The sequence below is a fragment of the Prionailurus viverrinus genome, chromosome A1 (genome assembly GCF_022837055.1).
Source record: "Prionailurus viverrinus isolate Anna chromosome A1, UM_Priviv_1.0, whole genome shotgun sequence".
Taxonomy (NCBI): Eukaryota; Metazoa; Chordata; class Mammalia; order Carnivora; family Felidae; genus Prionailurus; species Prionailurus viverrinus.
Window position 1 is genome coordinate 158,711,110 of NC_062561.1, and position 6,561 is coordinate 158,717,670.

Below are 6,561 nucleotides of genomic sequence, written 5' to 3' on the forward strand. Positions count from 1 at the left end.
AGAATGTAACACACCCAGGGGCACCTGGTTGGCTCAGTAGGTTAAGTGTCCTACTTCCACTCAGGTCATGATCTAGTGGTTCCTGAGTTCCAGGCCCGCGTGGGGCTCTGTGCTGACAGCTCGGAGCCTGGAGCCTGCTTGAGATTCTGTGTCTTCCCCTCTCTCTGCCCCTCCCATGCTCATACTCTGTCTCTCTCTGTCTCTCAATAGTAAATAAAGGTTAAAAAAAAAAAAGAATGCAACAGACCCCACCTACTCCCCCTCAGGTTTCCCTGAGAAATTTAACAAAAGACCTAAAGGTGGCCACAGGCTACCCATCATACAATGGAATTGAGCCAATCAGAAATGGACCACCCAGCACCTAGAGCTATCAAATCAATAAGGGTAGAACCTCAGAAGGAACAAGGGGGAAGGGACGAGGCGGGGATGACCAGAACCTTATAAAACAAGGACCCCTGCCTATAGTCAGCAAGCGTTCACTTTGGAATGTCTATTCTCTGTAAAGAGAGCTTTCCTACTATTCTTACTTTCTAATCTTGTACTCTAATAAACTTTTGCCTGCTGCTTATTTTATTTTGTGTCCACCTCTTCAATTCTTCCAAAAGGTGAGGCAACGAATCCTGGGTTTTGAGGTAAACAATCCTGCAACAGTGATAAGTAGCTTTCTATTTGTGTTGTTACATTAGTGAAAGCTGCTTTTATACAAAAAGGAAAACTGACTCAATGGTATGCTAAACAATCTGAGAGACTTGTCTGGTGAAAACTAGCTGGAATACATAATATAATCAAGGACTACATTGTGTCCCCTAGTGTCAACAACACAAATTGCAAGCACAGTGATCCTGCCCAAGAAGAATTAACCAGCCTTGCAAATCCTCCTGAGTAACAGTAAACAGCAAATCATGGCAGAGATTGGCCAGCAACCACTGTAAATTAAAAGTGGAGCATACTACATTGTCGTTGATTACTCCTATATCCCCCATTTAGTGATAAATTTTGTGAGTGCAGGGACTGTATTAGACTTACTTAATGTTGAACTTCTAGAACTCGGAAGTATGTGATGCATAGTTGGTATTTGAGAAAAATTATTAAATGTATGGGAAACTAGGAGTGAGGAGGGAAGCAAAAAAGGGATGTACAAGGACCTCAAAATTGAAACTAAATTTATTTTCCATATTTGCATAGAATCCTCCTTGTCTTTTCCTATGGGTCATAGATAGTTTACTTCATCTAAAAGGGCTTATTAGGTACTTACTTTTAGTTTTCAAAATATAGATTTGCCTTTTCATCGACAGCATGTTTCTTAACAACAATGGTAGTAATTTTGTAGATTCTTTGCAGTCTTAGAATTAAGATTTCAGGGCCAATATGTGAGATCTCCAACCAAACTGTATTTTCTGTCGCCTAAAATGTACCAAATCAAATAGACTGTAATTTCCAGGGAATCCTTGACATGTAGGCCCATCTATTTTATAGAGTGGGTAATGTATCCCCTTTATAAAAGTGCCTATTTAATTCATCTGAATTACGTGAGAACAACAAACAGAAGGGTTTTAACCACAGAGATAAAGTAACTCTGAATTGCAAAGCCAAGAATGAGTGCAAGTTAATGGATTTGCATTAGGAAAGGCTTAGGTGAGCCCATTAAAGCAGACAACCACAAAAATACAAAGTGGGATCTTACAAAGAATCTTCTTCATAAGGTTTTAGGATTAGTGCTTTGAAAATATGATAGCACACAGAAAAATAGCATTAGAAACTGAAAAAAAAACATTTTCTAAAGGAGCCATTCTCAGCCAGAGTGCAAAAGACGCCTTTCAGCTGGAGTGGCTTTTCCCATTGCCTGGTGCCAGGTTGCTGTAGCATTGGCAGGCAGCTTCACACAGCTCCTTTCCTTCAGGAGTGCCAGCAAGGAGAAGCTTGCAGAGCATGTCTGCACAGGAGACCAGAAAACTCAGGTTCCTTTAAGTCTAAATAAGGAGATTGTTTATAAGATTCCTCCTTAGTCAATCCTTTATGACTTTAGAGACGGTAGCCCTGTTGGTTTCATTATGTGATTTAAAAGAATGTATTGAAGAAAATGTCAGTAGGACCCTATGACTGACTATACACATTATACCACAAGGTCAAATTTTCTCATCCTTGGTCATCATTAGTCTATTTTGTATAATATTGCTAGTCAGACTCCTTAGGTCATCTTAGAATTTCAGTGAACAATTCTAGACATCCAAGAAACATTTTTTTATAAAGGTACTATTTTTTAATAGTGAGCATATGAAAGTAAAAATAGTTTGACCATCACCTCTTCGTGGCAAAGGTACAACATTTTTAGACAGTAAATAAACAGAAGGTTGTTTTAAGGAGTAGTAAACCCAGGCAAGGAGACAGTCTGAAGATAAATGCAAGACCAGGAGGGAAGATAGAAATGGAGAAGAATATCCTCCTGTGTGGGATATCCTCCAACCCTGTGACTCCAAGCATAGTATGTGGGCCAGGGATATCTGCAATAATATCTGGTGAACCCAGGTCACCCCTTCCCCTCAGACTGAATCAGAATGTCACTGTTAAAAGGATTCTCAAGGTGGTTTATAGACCTAGAGCTCAGCTCTAGGAGTCCTGAGAGTCAGGGTTCTGAGTATTTCTACAATTTCTAGGGCTTTCCAACTTTTGTATTTATGAGAAACACCTAGGGAAGTTAAAAAGGCAAGTTCAGGGCCCTGATCAAAGAGGTTCTGATTCTGTAGACTTGTGTGGTACCCGGAAAATTTGTATTTCTAACAAATTTCCCAGGGATTCCAGCCCAGATGGTTACTGGGACACACTTTAAGGAACCTCTGCTACTGATATGAAGATCTGGCAAAGGAAGGCTAAGCCTACTAAATGCAATCTAGTGAAGCAATAGGTCATAAAAGGCTTCCTGTCCAGGAATAGTGTAATGGAGTTCTGTGTCAGAGACATGAAAACTGGTCATAGGACCCAAGGCCTCATCTTCCTAGCTTTATCTGTGTTCTAGTCATACTGAGCTCTTTGCTTTTTCCCAAAACTCACTAAGCACTTCACCACCTCAGTCTTGGCCATGCTATTTTCTCTGCACAGGTTTCAGCGTCTGCAATGCTGTTTGGATTCTAGCTTAAGGCATGTACTAGTTTGATGACCTCAGGCAAGTGATTCATAGTCTCTGACACTCAGTGTCTTCGTGTATAAAATGGGTAATGTAGTACCTGTCTTATGGGGTTATTGTGACAGTCACAAGAGAAATGGCTTGTGTAAAATATATAGCACAGTGCATAGAATTTAGCAGACTTTAGCAGACTAAATTATCACTACTGTTGTTACTCTTTTTTTTTGATTTGGAGAACTCCTGTTTTTCTTCCAAGACTTAGTTACTCTTTGTAGCACTCCTTTTTTTTTTTTAAATTATTTTTAATCTTTATTTATTTTTGAGAGAGAGAGACAGCTCAAGCAGGGGAGGGGCAGAGAGAGAGGGAGACACTGAATCCAAAGCAGGTTCCAGGCTCTGAGCTGTCAGCACAGAGCCTGATGTGGGACTTGAATGCACAAACTGCAAGATTATGACCTGAGCTGAAGTCAGACACTTAACCTGCTGAGCCACCCAGGTGCCCCTCTTTGTAGCATTCTTTGATGAACCTTCCTTACTGCCACCATGAATAGCTCACGCATCTATGCTCTTATAAGTACTTAAACATTTCTTTTTGTCCATTTTAGACATGTGCTTTTCATTTGTTCCCTCTCAAGTGAACCGTAAGCTCATGAAAACAAACAAATAACAACAAAAATGAACTCTGTCTTTTCCTCCTCTGTAGTTTTAGCACTTTACACATAATTATAGTTAAGGCAAGGTGTTTATGTGTTTGGCACTCTTCTAAGAACTTTTAATGTATTTACTCATTTAATCCTCAAAACAGCCTCATTAGTTGGGTATTACCATTTTCTCCATTTTATAGATGGGAAACTGAAACACCATGAGGTTAAGTAATTTGTCCAAGGTCCTATTGCTGAGTAGTAGACATGTAATTTGAACCCAGGCAATCTGGCTCCAGAATTCAAACCTTAGCAGACCTTCAGTAAATGTTTCTTGAATTGTATTATACTGTTAATGCATAAACTTCAGGTGAGGTCTTTCCTCTTCAGAAAATGGGGTTCTGAAGATGAGAAAGGAGCTAGTTAAATCATTGTTCAGTTTTCTGATATTACTTATCAAACTGAAACAATACCAAAAACAAATCACAGATGTAAAATGTTTAGTGTGCTCTTTCTGAAAGGAAACCTCAAATCTATTATGAAACTGTGGTTATAAGTGTTTAGCTTATTTCAAAGAGCAAGATTTTGTACAATAGCAGGGATAAAGACTTCCTGACATTGACATTTTTTTTTAGCCTTATTGAGGTATAATTTACATATAATAAACTTGCTTATCCAAGTATAGTTTGAGAATTTTGGTAGTTATGTATAACTGCCTAATCTCCCACACAATCAAGATATAGAAAAATTCCATCTCCCTAGAAAGTACTCTTGTGCCCCTTTGCAGTTAACCCTCAATTCTGACCCTCACTGCAGACAATCATCAATCTGTTTTCTGTCACTATAGTTTTATCTTTTCCAGAGTGTCATATAAGTGGAATTATACAATATGGTAGTCTTTTGTGTCTGGATTGTTTTTCTTAGAATAAAGCTTTTGAGATTTATCTGTGTTGTTGTTGTTTGGGTTTTATTTTTATTTTTTTAAAAATGAAGTGTAATTAACATTGTGTTATATTAACTTCAGGTTTATAATATAATGATTAAAAAACTCTCTCATTATTCATTGCTCATCTTGATAATTGTACTTTTAATACTCTTTATCTATTTTACCTATCCCTGCCTCCCCTCCCCACCCCAACTTCCCCTCTGGCAACTACCAGTTCAATGTATTTAAACGTCTGTTTTTTTTGTCTCTTTTTTTCTTTGTGTGGTCATTTGTTTTGTTTCTTAAATTCCACATACAAGTGAAATCATGTAGTATTTGTCTTTCTCTGACTGATGTATTTTATTTAGCATTATACCCTCTAGGTCTACCCATGTTGTGGCAAATGACAAGATGGCAATGATTTTTATGGCTGAGTAATATTCCATTGTATACATATACCACATCTTCCTTATCCATTCATCAATGGATGGACACATGGGTTGCTTCTATAGCTTGACTAAATAATGCTGCAATAAATGTAGGGATGCATATATCTTTTCAAATTAGTGTTTTTGGGTTTTTTGGTAAACATCCAGTAATGGAATTATTGGATCATATGGTAATTCTATTTTTAATTTTTTGAGGAGATTCCATGCTGTTTTCCACAGTGACTACACCAATTTGCACTCCCACCCAATAGTGCACAAGGGTTCCTTTCTCCACATCCTTGACAACACTTTTTATTTCTTATCTTTTTTCTTTTAGCCATTCCTGTTGTCTGTTGGCCATCTGGATGTCTTCTATGGAAAAATGTTTATTTGGGCCATCTGTCCAGTTTTAAATAGGATTTTTTTTTTCTGGTGTTGAGTTGTGTGGGTTCTTTATATATTTTGGATATTAATCCCTTACTGGATATATCATTTACAAATATCTTCTCCCATCAGTAGGTTGCCTTGTTTTATTGATGATTTTCTTTGCTGTGCAAAAGTTTTTTTTATTTTCTCATACTGTGTGTTGTTGTTTTTAATCAGTAGTTTTTCTTACAAGTAGTGTTACATGTTATAGAAATACCATGATTTCTTTATCCATTTACTAGTTGATGGGCATTTGTATTATTCTCAGTTTTTTTGTTATAATGAATAATGCCACCGTGAACATTCATGTACAAGTCTTTGTGTGGAAATATGTCTTCATTTCTCTGGGATAAATACCTAGGAATGAGTTTGCTGGGCCATTTGGTAAATCTGTATTTAACTTTATTAGATACTGCCATATTGCTTTCCAAAGTGGCTATACTCTTTTGCATCCTCTCAATAATGTACTAGATTTCTGGTTCCTTCAATTTTTGACAACACTTGATTTTGTCAGTCTTTTAACTTTAGATATTTTAGTGAATGTTTAGTGATAGTTCATTGTGTTTTTAATCTGCATTTTCTTGATGACTAATGGCATTGAATATCTTTCCTGGGCCTATTAGCCATTTGCATATCTTCTTCAGTCATTGTCTGTCCAAATCTTGTTCATTTAAGAAATTGGCTTGTTTTTTTTCTTATTGAGTTGTATGTATGTTTTTTAAAAAAACAATACTCTGAATATGAATTCTTGGTCAAAGGTAGTTGCAAACTTTCTGTCATAGCCTATGGCTTGCATTTTCATTTTCCTAATTTTGTCTTTTCAAGAGCAAACATTTAAATTTTGATTAAGTTTGTTTTATCTATTTTTTTTTCTTTTTTGCACTTTTTGTTTCTTGCTTAAGAAATCTTTGCCTAACTTAATGTCACAAAGATTTTCTTCTAGAAGTTTAATGTTTTTTATATTTAGGTTTACCATAATTGCAAGGTAATTTTGAGTTTGACATAGAGATTTAAATCCTG